At 36.8% G+C, this 19,813-nt stretch overlaps 1 protein-coding gene across 1 annotated transcript in view; it reads right to left on the bottom strand.

The window, feature by feature from the left end:
• Window positions 1-15,659, bottom strand: part of LOC306844659 (chemokine-like protein TAFA-2) — an 81,372-nt gene extending 65,713 nt beyond the window's left edge. Inside the window, exon 1 of the mRNA XM_079376957.1 lies at window positions 15,181-15,659. The gene's annotated coding sequence lies outside the window, so the exon portion shown is untranslated. The remainder of the gene's footprint in view (window positions 1-15,180) is intronic.
• Window positions 15,660-19,813: the final 4,154 nt, after the last annotated feature.

Below are 19,813 nucleotides of genomic sequence, written 5' to 3'. Positions count from 1 at the left end.
CGATCTCTGCTCTGCCAGCTTATTTATTAGACATGAGAGGGTCAAAAACTGCCAGGGGCACCCATTTCAATCTGTCAACTCTTCACTGCTGCGGTTTGCACCCGGGGACTCCCGCCCCCAGCCCTGCCTGACAAGCGCAAAACGTGGAAACCTTTCAAATAATTGTGCGTTTTGTCTCATATTCCCCTAATTACAATCAGAGAGGGGTCGTTTCTGCCCCGACAAAGAAATAATAAGCATCAGAGAAAAAAACAACAACCGATTGCCATAGCCTATAATTGCGATTTTCAGCCCCAAATTGCAGCCTAATGATTACAGGCGTGGGGCGGACCTGGCAGAGATTGCTGGGATGCATGAATGCTGCCTGAGCGCGAGAGAGAAGGAGCTGAGATAGTAAGTGCAGTTTCTTCAGCTATAGGCATATTTTATTGTATGGATTTCGGGGCTGTTGTTGTTTTGTTTTTTTTGTTTTGTTATGAAATGTAAGCATACATTTCTTGGGAATATTTTTCATGCCTTCATTCTTTATTCTCCTGTTTTGTTTTATACATCTATATAAACTGTATCACACACACACACACACACACACACAAGCAACATAATTATACAATTTATACTGCAATCTAAACAAAGTCATATTTCATCAGTTCCATCACTATCAACAATTGTGCCAATAATAAAGTTTTTTTCAAAAGTTGGTGTTCTTGGTGAGACAAAAGTATGAGTCCAGGGCATCCTTGAGATGGATGGATGGATATTATTTTAAAATAAAAAGTAAAATATTAATTACTGTGTGTCATTTGCTTGAGCTGCAATTTTGTCAGTGTGAAAAAATATTATAATCCATATTTATATGTATTTAGGACTCATAAAATGATAGTTATTAAATTAGCCATAGCAAGACCAATTTTATTCCAAAAATGTATAAAATGCCATTTCCCTTGCTGTGATTTCCAGAAATAATGGTGATCTGAGATGTGGAGGAAATTCTCCTGTGATGCATGTGTGTACACTGCTGGACACTGCTAGTAAACAAACTTAGTAGAGAATTTGAACAGTGTTTTGAGGAAATTAATTTTCCACGGGGCAAAAGTGGCCATAGTTGAAGAAACACCCAATTACAACAACTTCTGTTCCATCACAGAACGCAAGAGCAACACCCGCTTTATCTGAAAACTCAAACCCAACCGAACGTTCAGCACTGTGTCGAGAGCTGACAGTAAAGGCCTCAGGACGTTCTGCGGCATTGGAGATAATGGAGATTCGGGAAAACAGAAAGGGGAAGGAATAAAGGGCTGCCAAACGGCGACACGCTACAACAAGCGTGGCATGGGTGTTTGGCAGGAGCGGGAAACCACAGAAGGGGAGGGCAAGTGGGACGACTCCAGCTTAGATGGCAGCCTCCGAGGCCGGTTCCAGCCCTTCCATGATTATGCTGTCAGCAACGTGGGCGGTACATCCGTGACTTGTAATGGTGGAGCAGAACTCTACAGCGTATGGTCTCCATTTGCAAACACCTCATGTCTCAATTATATGTTGTGCTCGTTGTAAACAAATAAGATGATCATTATAATATGTTCTGTGTAATTGCATTAAATGAGAGCAGCAGTAAATCAGTTCTTCTACAGGTAGTTTAAGGACACATTTCTCATGCAAACTAGATTTTCTTGTCATATACTATCCTAATGGTAATTATGATGACCTCATCAGGCAAAAAAAATAAATTTAATAAATGTTTCTAGAGCAGCAAATCCACATATTAGAATGATTTCTGAAGGATCATGTGACACTGAAGACTGGAGTAATGATGCTGAAAATTCAGCTTTGCATCACAGAAACAAAATACATATTAAAATATATTTAAATATAAAAGTTAATTTTAAATTGCAATAAATTTCATGTTTTTTTACTGTATTTTTTATCAAATAACTGCAGCCTTGATGAGCATAAAATACTTTTTCATAAACATAACAAATCATACTAACCCCAAACATTTGAATGATAGTGTATATATACTTATGTGTGCTGGAAAATTAACCAAAATTGTTTTATATCTTAGAGAATTGTGTTTCAATGCCTATGTTCTAATAATGTAGATAATTTCTGGTGATTAAATTTGCCTGGCAACAGAACAAGACTTTTTTTTTTTTTTCCTCTGTCGGGCAGAAATCACACCCTCAAACACACGCCAATAATATATAAGCTTTAGCATTGTGTGTTCAGAATCGTCAATCTCTTGTCACAAGGGTTAATTTGTAATGACCGAAATGCATTTTTGCTTTGCTCTTGATGTAAATAGATCTTGCAACCTAATCTAGCGTCTTCAGTTTAATTAACAAAACCGGTTCTCATCCTGCCTTTGAGAATAATAATAAGCCAAAGTCACACTGCTGTTAGACCCAGTGATTGAAACAACACAGCTGTACCAGAAACATCATTGCCACTTAAATGCCAGCCGCATCTCAATTTGTCCATCCGTGCTTTCCGAACATGTAAGCGAAAGTAAATGAGTGTGCGATCTGAAATCAGGTAGGAAGGAAAATTGAAAAAGTCACGCTAAGCTGATCATCAAAATTTCAGCCTGGGACGATATTTTCCTGCACAACCCTGCTATATTGAGAGAGCTTATGGTAATATGGTTTGCTTTGAGAGTGGCATATTGAAAATAAGTCCGGTGGGATCGAAAAGAGAGTGTGGAGAGAGGAATCCGGCCCTGAGCAATTTCACTGTGTTTACACAGCGCTTCACAACAAGACTGCCACATAAACTCAGCCTGATGGAGCCCAGGGCAACCGGTGGACATACAGAGACCGGCGAGCAGACTGTAAGAATTACATTCAAGATAGAGAGAGCAATACACGTTATTGCAGTAAAACACAACTACTATAGCACATACAAGATTGCATTTGTGTGTAGGAACAAAAACGGGAGGTGGAGATAGAACAATGTAGATACATAGGAAAACAACATTTCAACTGAGATCTGCTTATGAGATCAGATCAATGAGATTAATGGAGAACCATCCACTGAGAAAAAAGACTCCGGTAAGCTTACGTGTCTCCTCTAGACTAGAGTTTCAAGAGAGAGAAAAAAAAAGTCAAACTGCTTAGATTTGCTAAAATACAAAAGTGTGCAATCAAAAGGAGATCTTAGTTTGAACTCAAATATTTCTCATCAAATTGTGGAATTAAATTGAATTCATTGTATAGCTCTCTACCCGTACCGTAAGCCAAAAACTGTCTCATTTGAGTCGTTTTTATGTCTGTTTTATTTCTTTAGGAAAAAGAGTATTTTAAGGTTCAATTCATGCTATTAACAAACCATTAACTATGACTTTTGCCTCAACAAACTCCTAATTTGCTGATTATTAATAGTTAGTAAGGTAGTTGTTAGGTTTATGTATTGGGTAGGATTAGGGATGTAGAATATGGTCATGCAAAATATGTGCTTTATAAGTGTTAATAAATAGCCAATATGTTAGTAATATGCATGCTAATAAGCAACTACATAATCGTGAGAATCGGTCACTATACTAAAGTGTTACCAAAACATCTGAGAAGGGCTTCTTCTGAGCAATAAAAATTCCCTTTAGAGATATAAGCACACATGAAAACAAAATTCCTACATTTAAACTTTTTATTATCTCACTTTTTTAAAAAGGTAATGTAGAATTATTAATTTTAATATATCTTTAAAATGAGTTTACTGGGGTCTTTTCTTAGGAAAAAAATCATACATTACATTATAATACCGTTAGAATTTTTTTAAAAGTAATACTTTTACCCAGCAAAGATGCGTTAAACTGATTTTGCATTTTTTTTAAATGAATTTATAACAATGTCATGAAAATATTTATTTCAATGCTAAATGCTGTTCTTTTGAACTTTCTATTTATAAAAGAATCATGAGAAAAAAATTCAAAACTGTTTTTAATAAGAAGAAATCAGTACTGTATATTAGAATGATTTCTGAAGGATCATGTGACACTGCAAGACTTGAGTAATGATGCTGAAAACTCAGGTTTGCATTACAGGAATAAATTTAAAATGTATATAAAAACAGTTATTTTAAATTGGAATAATATTTCACAATATTGCTATTTTTACTGTATTTGTTGATCAAATAAATGTATATAGGCTTTCAGCAACTTTGGAAGTCAAGAGGAAACATTTGAGACCAAGTTCATCTCATGAGCCATGAAAAAGCAATCACTGAGCAATAACATTTTCCTTTGGGGACAAAAGTTGGTAGAGAGCGATAGAGAAGAAAAAAATGAGCCCAATCCAGACCCGGTGGCCAAGAGAGAAAGAATGAGTCTGCGAGAGATGTATTTCCTGTTTTAATCTCAAAGGAACACACCGTGCAGGATGAGGGGATGTTCTCGCTCTGGTGGGAGGCGGCGATGGCACAGTGACGACTCCTAGGCAACCAATTTGTTTGTTTATTGTCTTGGTGTTTTGTCGCGGTTACAGTTCATTGCAGTCTGCCTCCACTCCAGCACGCTCTTTTAAATGGCATCTATAAAACATGCAGCCTCTTTCGCCCGTCTTCCTCATCCCTCTCTCGTTTTTGTATCCCCCTTTCTTTCTCCATCCCTTTATCCCTTCCCTCTCCTTCCCTCCCTCTGTTTCTTTCTGTAACTGGTTCTTTCTCTCTTTTTGTCTCTCACTCCTCACATCAGTCAAGCATTATGTGGCGGCACAGAAGCTTCCAGGATGCCCACTCACATTCTCTGCGCTCACAAAGCCGCCCTGCTCTCAGCTAAATCCAATCACACACAGAGCTGCATTCGACAGAGCACATCGGCACAGGGAATAATCGCTTGCAAAATATCCGCAAGGTTACACTGTTGTATAATCAAGGTGACGAGAGTTTAGCGTAATGATATCCAACTAGCTCTTTATGTATGAACAATAAAATTCAGTTTTGTGGATCTTTCTGCCTAAAACATTTTAAAGTTGAAGTGACTTCTGCACCACTGGGGTCAAAATAATGACTGTTTTCAAGCAGGTTTCTAGATCACGCTACACTCTAAAAAATGCTGGGTTAAATACAACCCAGTGCTGGGTAAATATTGGACAGAACATTTGCTGGGTTGTTTTCAACCAACAGTTCAGTTAAATGTTTAACCCAACCTTCTGGGCAGTAACCCAACCGCTGGGTCTAAACAACCCAATCGCTGGGTTCGTCCATATTTTACTCAGTGCTGGGTTGTATTTAACCCAGCATTTTTTAGAGTGTACCTGCTTGTCATTGGTTGAAAAAACAAAAAGCCCTGCCCCCAGACTCACATTATTGGATCAGCGGATGTCTGGCTGCAAATGGTATAATGTTGCGAAAGCCTCATACTTTTCAGGAGAATCAACCTATGATTATTTTACTTATAGTCTCTGCATATTAAACTGGAATAGGAGAAAATATTTTAACAGAGAAAAAAGTATTAAACCACATTTAATTTCACAATATAGGTATAGAAATGAAACGAAGCAAAATAAGTACTATTACAATTAGTTTTTTCTAGAATTAAGATTAATTTATAACTTTTAAATTGAAAGTTTAATTCTGGGATTAATTGCATTTTAATTGCATTTTCAGTAAAAAATAAATAAATTAGGGTTAGTTACACTGTAAAAAATGACTGTGAATTTAACGGTAAAAGACTGTAAAAATGCTACAGTAAAAACCTGTTAAATGGTTAAAGGTAAGTTCCCCTATTATATGCAACTGTATTGGCCATATTTACAGTAGTATACCGTTTTTGGTAGTGGAAAAACAACATATAATTTACAGTGAATAGCCGTAACTGTCACGGTGCACACACGAGGGAGGAACCAGGAACACGCAGACGAGGATATAAACTCAAATAACACTTTACTGAAGAACATCAAGGCAGGGCAAGACAAGGCAGGACCAAAACACAGACAGGAACACCGGGGAGTAACGAGTAGACCAGACGAAATCTAACTAAACAGACAGGACTAATATACACAGGTAAATCATAGCTAACGAGACGAACACGGCTAGACAAGAATTAACTAATGATTACGCTTAACAAGGACAGGAAACAAACCAAATATGGGCACAAGGGGCAGGAACACATGACAGACACACAACAGTTCCCTGACATAACTCCCCCCTCCCGAAAGGCTCGTCCCGAGCCTTAACAGTTCCATCGGGGAGGGGGGGTGGGCGCTCTGGAGGCCTCTCAGGACAGACACGGACCACAGGACGGGGACCTCCAGAGCGGAACAGACAGACAGGACCCATGGCGGAGCAGGGAGCTCAGGAGGCCATGGCAGGTGGTAACTGTGGCCATGGCATCCTTCTTCGGCCCACCCACTCCACCCAGAGCTCTACTACCCCCCCCCAAAATTTCCATGGGGAATCCAGGGGGTATCAGGAGCCCTCCGGGGCTAGACAGACAAAACAGTACAAGACACGACAGAAACCCTCCAGGGTCAGACAAACACGACAGGACATCCCACAGGAACCAGAAGCCCTCCTGGGCTGGCTAGGAAGCTGAGTCTTCCTCTGGGCATGACGAGGAGTCAGGGGCCCTCACAGGGTCCCTCAGCGACCTCCTCCACTTCTGCGACAGGGGGGGCAAGCGGCTGCGACTGGCCTCCATGGCCACAACTCAAGGAGCCGCCTGCCCCAGACGAGTCTCCATGGACAAGACATGACACGACAAGGTAAGTTTAAAATGTTCCTGTGGGCACAACGAACACAAACACGGCTCTCCTGGCCGTGACATGTGGACTTGATCCACGGAGAGGGTATGGGCGACCGGCAGGCTTGAGTCAGCGGCAATCCGGTGGGCTTGAGTCAGCGGCAATCCGGTGGGCTTGAGTCAGCGGCAATCCGGTGGGCTTGAGTCAGAGGCGGACCGGCGGGCATTGAGTCAGAGGCGGACCGGCGGGCATTGAGTCAGAGGCGGACCGGCGGCGTGCACAGGGGAGCCGCGGACGGCGGCGTGAACAGGGGGAGCCGCCGACGGCGGGTTGGCTTTCCCCGCGGACGGCAGCGTTGATCTCCCGCGAACGGCGGGCACGGTGAAGCCGCCGACGGTGGGTTGGCTTTCCCCACGGACGGCGGACTTGGGTGAACCGCAGGTGGCGGCGTGAACTCCCGCGAACGGCGGGCTCGGTGTGCCGCGGACGGCGGCGTGAACTCCCGCGAACGGCGGGCTCGGTGTGAGCGGCGAGGTTGGGAGCCGCGGACAGCGGCGGATATCTCCCGCGATCGGCGGGTTGGATGAGCCGCGGACAACGGCGAACTTCTCCCGCGATCGTCAGACTGCAGGGCTCGCGGCCAGCGGACTCGCGGCACTCGCGGTAATCCTGCCGAACTCCCACGCCGACTTGCAGTGGGCTAAAGCGGGATGTCGAGTGGCGACTTCCATGCCGCGAGGGACAAACAAAACAGGAACAAACAAAAGACTTTTAAAAAACGGAAAACAAAATGAGGTGAAGGGGCGCCGCTTACTGTTTAGGTCTGGTCTTCTGTCACGGTGCACACACGAGGGAGGAACCAGGAACACGCAGACGAGGATATAAACTCAAATAACACTTTACTGAAGAACATCAAGGCAGGGCAAGACAAGGCAGGACCAAAACACAGACAGGAACACCGGGGAGTAACGAGTAGACCAGACGAAATCTAACTAAACAGACAGGACTAATATACACAGGTAAATCATAGCTAACGAGACGAACACGGCTAGACAAGAATTAACTAATGATTACGCTTAACAAGGACAGGAAACAAACCAAATATGGGCACAAGGGGCAGGAACACATGACAGACACACAACAGTTCCCTGACAGTAACGTAAATAAATTGACATTCCCGAAATTCCCTGTGTTACATTTCAAATTTGATGTTTTTTTTTTTTTAATAACTATGTTTCATCTTAGTTTTTTCTTATCAGTTTTGCACATTAGGGTTGTACTGTATATGTTACACCTAATGTTGTTAAATTAATGTTTATTATATTATTTCAGTTTCACGTGTGTTTTCATGTACCATGATGGCGTTTAATGTTTGTGTGAATGACACTGTACACCTTCTATATGCTAATATTTAAAGCTGCTTGGGATAGGCTTTGGTTCATCATGTGACTTTCTCATCACCACCTGGTGGTTATAAGTGTATTACAAAGGTACAAAACAGATTTCAGTACTTCAATAGGTTGGTATATTAACATTATATCAGTTAATTAAATTATGGTATTTAACTGTAAATTTAAGTTAAAACCGTAAAACCTCCAATTTTGCTACCGTATTTTTTACAGTAAAATTCTGGCAACCGCAGCTGCCGTTTTTTTGTTTGTTTGTTTTTACAGTGTAGCATTAGTGTTTCAACAAGGATGTGCTTGCAGAAAAATATGATAAGAAATATTAATTCATATTTATTTTTAGAAATATTAATGTTAATCTGCTACCAGCTATAGCAATTTTGTTGTCTTAAACATACATTTAGGATTAAATTAATGAAACAACATACTGTTCAAAAGTTTGGGGACAGTAAGTTTTTCAAAGAAGTTTCTTATGCTCACCAAGGCTGCATTTTTTTTTATTAAAAATAGACTATAAAGTATTTACTGAAATATTAATAACATTTAAAAAGACTGTTTTCAACTTTAATGTATTTAAAAAATAAAATGTATTGTTTCATATACAAAATATACTAAAATATATTCCTGTGATGGCAAAGCTAAATTCCAGCAGTCTTCAGTGTCACATGATTCTTCAGAAATCATTCTAATATTTCTTCTTATACTTTTGAAAAAAGTTGCACTGTTTAATATTGTTGTGGAAACTATGATGCATTTGTTCAGGATTCTTTGATGACTAGAAAGTTCAAAAGAACAGCATTTATTTGAAATAGAAATCTTTTGTGAAATTGTATAAACGTCTTTACTTTCACTTTTGAAAGTCTTCTCTACCTCTCTATCTATGCTGATACTTGACTATTTGTTGTTATTTTGTTGAGGCTTTGTCATTGTTCTTGCACACACACAGTAAGATAAGTCGCGGCTCCTATGAGCCATCACAGCTTTCTCAATTGGCTACGCAACTGAGCTTTGGACACATTACGTAGAGTGTGACATCCATCTCAATGTGTGCTGTAGCTGCTATATTTGCAGATTCAATGCTCTGTAGTGGCTCTGAATTGGTAATTCAAGCATGCTGTTTTGAGACTGCTTTAGTACTTTTAATTACAAACCCAAAGATTAGGATTCGAAGGAGGAGAAATCCCCAGCACTGCTTCATTATCCATGCTAGCTCTGTAAGAATGTACAAACCAGGTGGATGTGCTAAAATGAAATAAACACATTAAGCGAAGATTGTAAATAGGAAGATTGGGGCTAGTTGTTGCTCAAAAAAAAGCTTTGGGCATGTTGTCACACTACATGGGGTAAGTTGTCACAATGGAATCTGCTATTAAACAGACTATTATAGGTTCAATTTAGAGAGTGAAACATTTATGAGACGCTAAACAATTCATGAAATGTAAACAGTAACATATAAAACATTGGTCTTTTGACCGAAAACCTCATAGTTCCCAAGCGTTTGTGACAACCTGCCTGTGTTTCATCACTTTCTTGCTAACAGAGGCCAGACTGGCTGAATGATTATAATTTGACACAGCAACGGTGTGATTGCACCGAGCAGAGCCTCATTTCTGAGGCAGGAAGACAATGGCAAATCCATCTCGCATCGATTGCAGTTCCCTCTTGCAAGCATGCAAAGCAATATCTCCAAATTACAGCCTCTGGAATTCGACAGGCTAAAGGCCGAGGACACGACTAGAGCGCTCTGTTCCTCAGGAAACAAAACAGGTTGGACGGGCCTCTGCCTCGCCTCCGCAATAAATCACCTGCCATCTCATGCATGTATAGTGATCTTAAACACCCCTCCCTCCGAACCAAATCTGCCCGAGTGATGATCTATGATTGGTCGGCGTGTCTAGAAGTATAAGTTGGACCGTTATGAGAGATGCAGAGCAGTGGCTCTCACCTCGTTTTATATAACAGCTATATGTGTGTGTGTGGACATTGTCTTTATTTATATAGCTAAAGCATTTATTCATCACTAAACATTTAAAATATTATATTATATAATATACAAAATAAATGTCATTTTTTATTTTTTTTAACAAATATGATTTTTATATGATTTTTATATTATTTAGATAAAATAGATAAGAAATAATTAGTTAATTAAAATATAATGTAATATAAATTATTATATTAATTATACTACATATAAATATATAATATCTACAATTTAGTATATTTTATTTATTATATAGTGCATATATAATATATAAATTTATTACTTTTTAATATTATGTATATTATGTTGTACACAAACAGTGTGTGTGTGTGTGTGTGTGTGTGTGTGTGTGTATATACTTGGTGTATTTATTATATAGTGCACATACATACATATTATAATTATAATTTTTGTTCCAAATTAAAAAAGCACACAAAATGTTTATATATATACATTATATATATGCCAATTAATGTATTACTTTTAATATATTTTATTATATTATATTATGTTGTAATTATATTTTACATACAGTATATTTTGTGGAATTATTTTATATGGCTGTTAATAACTCTGTAATATAACTGTTTTAACTGTAACTTGTTGAAACTTGCATTTAGAATTGTTTTTTTTACGTGCAGAAGAGACTTGCAACTCATTTCTACGCCAGTTGAGAACCACTGGCGTAGAAAACAAAAAGGCTGCTAGACACCACCTGCTTACCGGAAACTTCCTTTCCTGAAACCATTGTGCAATAGTATAAGTGATTCATGCACCTGCTTCTTACACATATTTAAGGCTTATACTTGCAGACAAAAACTAAATGTGATAAAGATATGCTTCATGTGTAGTTCACCGATCCATTAGTCTTGTTCTAATGGTCCTGACCTTAAAAGCAAATGTTAAGTCCTGTATAATTGCTAGCGCAAACGTCTGTAAAAAAGTATCTTGTCATCCTATTACCTCTAACGATTGCTGCATTGACCTGCCTTCAAGAGGAAGTCTGAGAGCTCCTCCTACGTGCCAGACCGCCATCTATCTATATCTCACAGATCAGAAGGTCACACGCTCTCAAACGGATAGTACCTGAGCTTGACCACGGCTACAAATGAGAAACATCTGTTCCTATCTAACTGGCTTTCACTATATTGTCAGGTGAACCGCTTGAAAAAGCACTCTTCGTTAAAATGGTGTCATTTTCAGTGTAAGATTAGAGGAAAAAAACATTGCTCTGCGCAGGAGGAAGGATCTTGTCAAGAACAATGTTCTGAAATATATGAAAGCAGAGTTTTGCTGCAACCTCTAGTTAAAGGAATAGTTCACCTAAAAACTTCAACATGTCTTGATATTTTAGAAATGCATGTATGCAGGACTGAAAAAGATTTCAGTGAATAATAGCTTTAATGTTGGTATTTGCATCATCATATAGCTTATATATAAGATTTAATGATTATAGGAGTATGTCTTACAAGAAAAAACTACTTCAGTCTATGTAAAAATGTACATTTAATTCAGTTTCTTTGTAGTTATTTGTACATTTTATCTGAGTTAAAATATATAAAAATGAGCAGCTAAGACCCATATACTGTAATTAGTTATAGCGACTTAAAATTTGTTGAGATAACTTAAATATCCAACTTAACTAAAGTTAACTAAACTTAAAATTTTAAGTCAATCACAAACAGCTCAAACATTGTTACTTATTATTGTAATGCTGCAATCATTTTTATATGCAAATGTAATATATGTGCATATTAAAAACAAATTACATTTCCACATATTAAAGTAAAAACATATATGAATCCAATTAGAAACTGTAACAATTTCATATATTAACATATAGCCATACAAATATGTATATGTATGTGTAATAAGTTTTTGAACATATATATGAGTTTGGAATTTCAGAATTAGAGCTTATGGGTGAACTATTCCTTTAATGAGAAAAATAACAAAATCTTTCAGTGGTGCTGCAGAAAATGATCTGAAATGCCAATATGTGAGTGAAACCGAGCGTCTGATTCAGTAATGCACTGTGATCAGTCATCAGACTGTCAAATGATGCTCTGAGACGTGAGACAGATTGTGATGCTGTGACCTTTGTTTGCGTGACCCGGAGAGCATAACCAATTTAAGTTGCCCAGCAGACACACTGACTTAAACTAACAGAGCAGCGCCGCGTTTCAGTGAAACCCAAAAAAAATCTGCAGCTGCCCTTTTGTCTGTCTGTCAGCAATTCCCACAAATAACACGGCACAATAAAATCATCGCCCAACAGGCCCACAGGCGTTTTCAAAGGCTGCTGACGGCGATCTATAAAGCACAGTAATGGGCGACTTGTCATGGGGCGTGAAAGGGAAGATCTACAGCGGCTCTCCAGTCGCTCTCCTGGGAGCGCAATTAATCAAGGACGAATAGTATCAGCATGCAACAAAAGCTGTAAGGTTATTACAGCCACTGTTCTGCTGGATGAAATGCGATGATAGTGCTAATTGCAAAAAACAGCTGACCGCACACGAGACGCCAAAAGCAAGATGAAGGGCAGATGAAAAGGATGGAGACAAAAGAGGGGGATGTGAAAGGAGGAGAAGTTGTGTGCGAGTTGGTGAAGTCAGGGCCGACCCTGCTGACAAGATAAGCCGGGGTGTTCGCTTTCATTTCTACTGCTGTACTTCTTATACTTGTTCATTTTTACACTTAGGATTCATTACAGGCTATAAGTGAATATGCTATCAGTCTTGATTACTAATACATAGGTTGTTCTCGAACCAAAACGCAGCCTGCTCGCCTAATTAAACAGATAGCATTGTTAATTTGACGACACCTCTTAAAGGGTTGTTTTGGACCCCATTGACTTTCATTGCAAAGTCAGAATATCTGTTTTGCAGAAGAAGTAAAACCATGCAGGTTTGGAGTGACACACGGGTGAGTAAATGATGACAGAATTTTCATTTTTGAGTGAGCTAAAAATTGAATATGCAGCGAGAATATGGAGCTAACACTTGAGGAGGGAAAACACTTCAGTTTTGCTTAGACCCAAAATGAGCAAAAATATGCAGTGCAGATGTTTATTATCAAAAAGATGACATTTTGATAGCTTGTAATGTAAATCAATTCGATTTTTTATAACAGTATAGCAGACTACTTATATAAAATGCATATAAATATCAGTTGCCACTCTATATGTGTCTTAGTGAGATGATATTTAAATGCTTATTTTTATGATCAAATCTCTGGGCAAAACATATAATGCATTGCAATATAATAATGACTTTATGGATGTATAGATAATCAAAAAAAACTTCAGTAAATGTTCATCACTTTAGTATAAATATTAATGAAAAATTTTTCATTTAAAAAAAACATGCTGAAAGGTCTTTTACTAAAGTATAATTATAAATCAGAAGGCAAGAGTTTTTATTGTAATGATAATGCAAATGGCTTAGAAATGAATGTATCTAATATGATACAGTAGGGTGAAGTTGTAATTTGGAAATATTGACTATGCTGTTTAAATTTGTAGGCATTTGGGGTAATGTAGATGAAAAATAGTGAAAACCATGCCAGAAAATATTACTTATTTATATGGTTTATGAGGCTACAGGTGTTTGAGACTAAACTTAATTTCCCATCATTCTCTATTGGCAGCATGTGAATGATAAAATCCACAGATAAACATCAGTTATGCTCCCGTTGTGCAACCTTTGCTGTCCACTTTGTTGCAATAGAGCTAAAAAGCTTGACTTTGTCAGAATATGAAAGTTGTATGAAAGTGCCTAACTATGTCCATTTACTTCCAAACAAAATCCCTCCAATGATTCACCAAATCACTCGTGAATCATCATATCATAATTACGACTTCAAAACTCAACATTCCTTAGAAGGCTTTGGATTCTGATGATCTAGAACAAATGTAAATGAGCTTTAGACAACCAAGTGACTATTTAATAATCGCAATGCTTAGAAGGAATACAATTCCAGATGAAAGGGGAAAAATTGAATTTATTAATTGATTTACTTTCAACTGTTACGTCAGATGCCATTTTTATGCTTTAAACCAACTGCTTAACTACACCGACAGAATTGTGGCATTCATTGTCAGAGAGGGATAAATAGATAATGCCTTTAATAACCACTAGATGGGGCAATATCTGAAGATTTGATGTTACAATAAACACGAAACAATGTTCGAAATGCATTCAACTTCTGTAATGTGATGTACTTCCGGGTTAAACAGGATATTTACTGAGAAAAGGGGGAGGGATGTAATTTTGGGAATTGATCGAATTGTGAAAAGCTATATCTGTTTGGTTTTTAGGGGAAGGAGTGAAGGAATGTCAGACGAAACTTTACACAAACATCGGATTCCAACATGCATCCCTATATGGATAAGGCATTATTTTGAAGATTTTGGACAGAGACGTTGAATTCATTCACAAAGGTGCACACTTGTGTGTACTGTGGCCTGCAGCACAGATGCTGACTGACTATAATAATACATGTTTGGTAATTATAGATAATGTGACATTGATCTGCAACCCCAACAACAATCAGCAATGATTCAGATTCAAACAAGCTGATTTTCCTTTCAAACTCACCAACGCTGAAGATTTTGCATCAGTCGCCTGGATGTTCCTCATGTGTTCCACCATATTAGGCAATGGCCAACTTTAGTGGGCATCATCTTTCTATTAACCACCCAATCCATCACCATCACCATCAGATCCGGTAGGATCACTACCATCTTCATCTTCATAATACCAGCTCTAGATCATCTTTTTGTAACCAATATTTCCCATAGTTCATAATTATGAAATAAAATTGATGCACTTTAAATCAAGCAAAGGTAGAACAGCAGTCAATTATGTTCAAGGTATTTCCTATGATTATGACTAGTAAACTGCTAAATATATATCATATATATTAATACTAATTACATTTATATACAGGCTACATGTAATTTTTTTATTTATTTTGTGCGTTCTAAATTTGGAACTAAAATTCTGACAATTCAATCAGTTTAAAATATGTATTAGAATAACACAAGAAGTACAAAGCATTTCTTATTTTTTTAAGAAAACCAAAGCTAATTTATGATATGAAATAATCCAGGATTTACCTGTCGTTGAGCTGTCAGTAAAAGTGAAGGGATAAAGCTCTCATTTGCTTTTCATTGTCAGAAGTAAAACCCCAGCAGAGCCAAAGACTGATAATTTCCCTTCGCGCAAAAACGATCCCAGGAAAAGCATCACCTACAGATTCAAACAAAGATTCAAATGAAATGAAACCGATTCCTGCACCAGTTCAGAAAGTCTGAAATGAGTCCTCCAAACTCCCACTCTCCAAAGTTCCTTCAGATGCGTCTGAACTTTGCGCGCTGGAACGGATCTGAATGAGCGTGTGATGAGATCTTTAGTTGCATTTATTATAACGAAGGGTTCGAGTCTGCAAAATCCCTTTATCCATCATAGGCTTGTCATGCGCTTCTGGAGTGAGGGCTTTTGGCTGCTGCAGTCCTGTGTTCAGGATGGCTGCTCGCTGTGTTGTGTGGAGAGGATGGTGAGGAGCTCGACTCGCCTCTCAAGTGTTCAGCACTTCAAGCATCCGCTCGGAACCCATGGGAGCTCTCCGCGCGCGCTGCGCTGTGGTTCAATGGCGCCCCCTGCTGGCTGCTGACTCGCTGTACGTGATTAATGAATGCCATTGCGTTACAGTGAAAAACACAAGCATATTAAAAAAAATAAAGTCATTTAATATTTTAAATTATAAATATTTATATATTTAACATATGTCATCTTAGAGGTACGATTTGGTTTATCTTACTCAATAATAATAATAATACTTATGTATGTGTTTTTTATTATTATTATCATTATTATTAAATGATTTCAAAAGAAAGCAGACATAATTTTTTTTAAAGTAAAAGACAAAAGACTACTGAATAACAAAAATGACAAATAATATTTACATATTGTACACATTTATTTAACTTATGTGCTATCTTAGAGGTTCGATTTGGTTTATCTTACTAAAAATAATAATAATAATAATAATAATAATAATAACAATACTTTTTTGTTTATTAGTTGTAGTAGGAGGAGGGAAAACAAAAAATATTATATTATAAAGATTATTATAATTAAAATGATAAATTGTTATTATTATAATTAATAATTCCAAAATAAATCAAAATCATATAATTTTTTTTAGTAAGCGACAGAAGACCACTGAATAACAGGAATGACAAATATTAAATATAGCCTATACATATTTAATTTTTTTATCTTTTATCTTAGAGGTACAAATAATAATAAAAATGGTTAAAATAATTCTTTTTAAAAATGGTTAAGAAATTATTTGATATTTTGCATATAATGCAGTGATTTTAAGGTATTTTAACAACCTGAGAGAAAGTGATCAGTGAGAAAATTTTCATACATAAAATCACATTGAGGGGAAAAAAAATGGGAAAAGTCATTACATAAATTATTCAGAAGTGGTTATGTGAAAAATCTAGCATGATTTGTTTAAAGTTGCCACTTTATGTGGTATTTTGTGTGTAATGCAATGACATGAAGACATTTTAAGTGTGCTGCTTAAAATCCCAAACACTTTTTGAATCAAATGTAATGGCACTGAGTAATTGAAAACACATTAGTTAATGAACCCCAGATTGCACAGAACTTCAATCACTAATCATTCCTAATTGACTTTGTTCAATCAATTCCAACATGATTTGCACTGAGAAGCTTTATTGTGACTAAGTTTGATATTACATGAAACTTGCAAAGATGCCACAAAGCAAAATGTTCATCTTTGCACATGTAGGTTTTTGCTTCTTTCTTAATCTCTTGTTAAGTCTCACTCATAAAATGGCTCCATATGGTAATTCCAGTACTATTATGAGTTCATCAGATTGCTCTGGCTTCCCACTTCCATAAGAAGCAGATGGGAAGAATAATCAATGAGGTCAGTGATTGCTTTGGCTCAGGGATGATGCACAGTACATTAGTGCTCACCTTTAATGACCACAGACACTCTACTAGCATCATAAACAAACCCTCCCGCTGATGGGCAGTGCCCTGCACAAACCGATCAATGTTTTTTGCTGTTGTTGTTGCCTTTTGTAATGTTGGTCCATTTTAAAAACTTTTCAAATTATAAATTTTTAAAACAGATGAATCAATCAGAATGCAATCATGGTCCTAATGCAGGCTAACATGAAGTATCCATCCAATGGATAATTCTTTAAAAAACATGTTCAAGTCCAATTTTATTATATGATTATATATCTATTTTTTTATTATAATTTTTTTATAATGTTAATGTATTTTTTGCATTACCGTAATGAGGGAGGAGAGTGGTGGATATGAGGGAGTAATATGCTATATATTTTTATTATGACTTAAATTGCTTAAATACTTCACAGAATAAATAGACTATATATATATATATTTTTTTTTTGCATTGCATTACATTGCATTGCAATTATTTATTATTGTATTGCAATAATCAGAATTGGGGAATAGAGGAATATGAGGGAAGAATATGCTATATACTGTCATAATTTATAAACAAGACATGTTCTTGACAGGATTCTTTTCTTGCTATATAAAATGATGATGTGATTTCGAAAACTTTCAACATTTACAGCCCTTATGCTCAGATGAACAAAACTAATGTTTTATGCTATATGTGCTATATGAAATTAAAGATCAAAACCAATAGAAAACTAGTAAACAGAAATGCAGTTTATCCAATATAAGCATCCTCAGATGTGGTGGTGTAGCACATAGAAGATGAAGAACATGACGGAGCTGAATTGTGGAGTAATCTGTCCTCATTATCCGTGATGGATGCATGTCTGTGGGACTGCGTTATATAACCTTTGCACTGACGGTGCTTCATCTTCACTGGCCGTGTAATATTCCCAAAGAACTGATGGCAATGCATCAAAACAAAATTGAAGCAGAGCACCGCTATATCCAGGTTAGTGCAATGCATGACACGATTGTGAAATAACAGATGTCAATCTCTGGGTCATTTGCACAAATACTGAATTCAAATGGGTCACAAAACTGTTCGTGAAAGGCACATGAGAACTAGTGACAAGTGGCTCGCATACTAAAGAATCACACCTGCATTATGCTGAGGATAAGGACTGCTCACATTTGTTCTTATTTATTGGGAGCCAGCACTTGTGTATCTCATTTAGTCGTTTGCTTAAGGGTGCAACTCAAGCCTGTAAGATGAAACGTATGTTATATGTTTCCTGAGATACCTTTATTGTTTCAAGACCAAGCAGTCAATGACACTGCTTTGCTTTTTTAAAGGTTAAAGCACACACATTATAAACGTCAACTGTGTTGAAGGCTGACTGGTGAATGCAGTAGTATTCTGAGTGCTATTGAATGTGTACTTTAAATCTGCAAAGTGTATATTTAAAAAAAAAAACTGTATTTGCAGACGATGTAATAAAAAGAGATACACTTCCATGACTAACACACTTTTTAAATCATTATGTTTTATTAATCTTTTGTCAAGATTTAAAAAGTAAGCCTATTTTGATGTGTTGATTAACATACTAAAGCACATGTAAAGTACTTGATTATACCCTGTAAAAATCCCTTTGATATTAACATATTATATAATTATATCTAATATATAATTGCAACTTCATCATTATAAATGTGTACAAATACATACAGAAATGATCAATAGAAATTATATTAAGTATATTTTAGTTTACCAGGCATGATTGTCAGTGCAATTATTATATGTCAAAGTCATTGGAATTATGAAATTATATATAAAGATGTATTTAAGTCCTATTAAACAGGGTCAAAAAGTGCTCTTAAATTGAAATTGAACTGCATTTAATATAAATTTAAATTACACATTTATATTTAATTGTAAATTACATGCAATTAAGTGTCTGAATACGTTACATTTAGTATATTCTTTTAAAGCATATTATTTAAATTTTTTCACAGGAGTCATTAACCTTTATACACTTGCTGAAACAACATTTTTCATTCATTTCTGGAGTGAGAACTGTTTGAAAAACTATTATCAGATGTAAAATGTATACTTCAAGCCCATCTTGAATGTCCCATCTCAGAGGTCTATAAATTAAGGTCTATATTAAGCTGTATTTAACTTTTGTAGAAAATCTATTTTAATTGCATTTAATGAAACATTCCAGTTATTATTTTTATTTTATGCAATGCAATCACATAACTATTGGTTTTAAATTGTATTTATACATATCCCAAATCATGGAAACAGGATTTCAGATATTGCATACTTCATGGAAAATGAATTGAGTTTATATGATATTTAATTTAACCTACTTGAGGTGGTCATTCAACATTTTCTGAAGCAGCTCCTTTCATTAATTTCATCCATCATTCACTGCCTTTTAGAACAGGCAGTAAGCACAAAACCCATAGGCTTTTATTTTTGAAAGATTTCACACATCCTCACATCCAGGCAGACTGAAGCGTACTGTAGTCTAACAGGGCACAGCTATATTCAATGAGTCTGAAATAAGAAAGCTTGAACACAACTCCAATGTCCTTCGTTTGAACTCACAAAGACTTGTCTGTGAATACGACGAGTCCAGCTTGTCATGTGCTTTTAAAATAAAAAACCGAAAGGTAATGTAGAGAGAGAATGAGGAAGTAATGGTTTCAGGGGAAAGCAGCAGTGAATCAATAATTCAGTGTGATTTCCTGTTATTGCCAACATAA

This window comes from Barbus barbus (assembly GCF_936440315.1).
Source record: "Barbus barbus genome assembly, chromosome: 25".
NCBI classification, from domain to species: domain Eukaryota; kingdom Metazoa; phylum Chordata; class Actinopteri; order Cypriniformes; family Cyprinidae; genus Barbus; species Barbus barbus.
The sequence above is the reverse complement of the archived record's forward strand: the minus strand, read 5'-3'. Positions and strand labels throughout refer to the sequence as shown.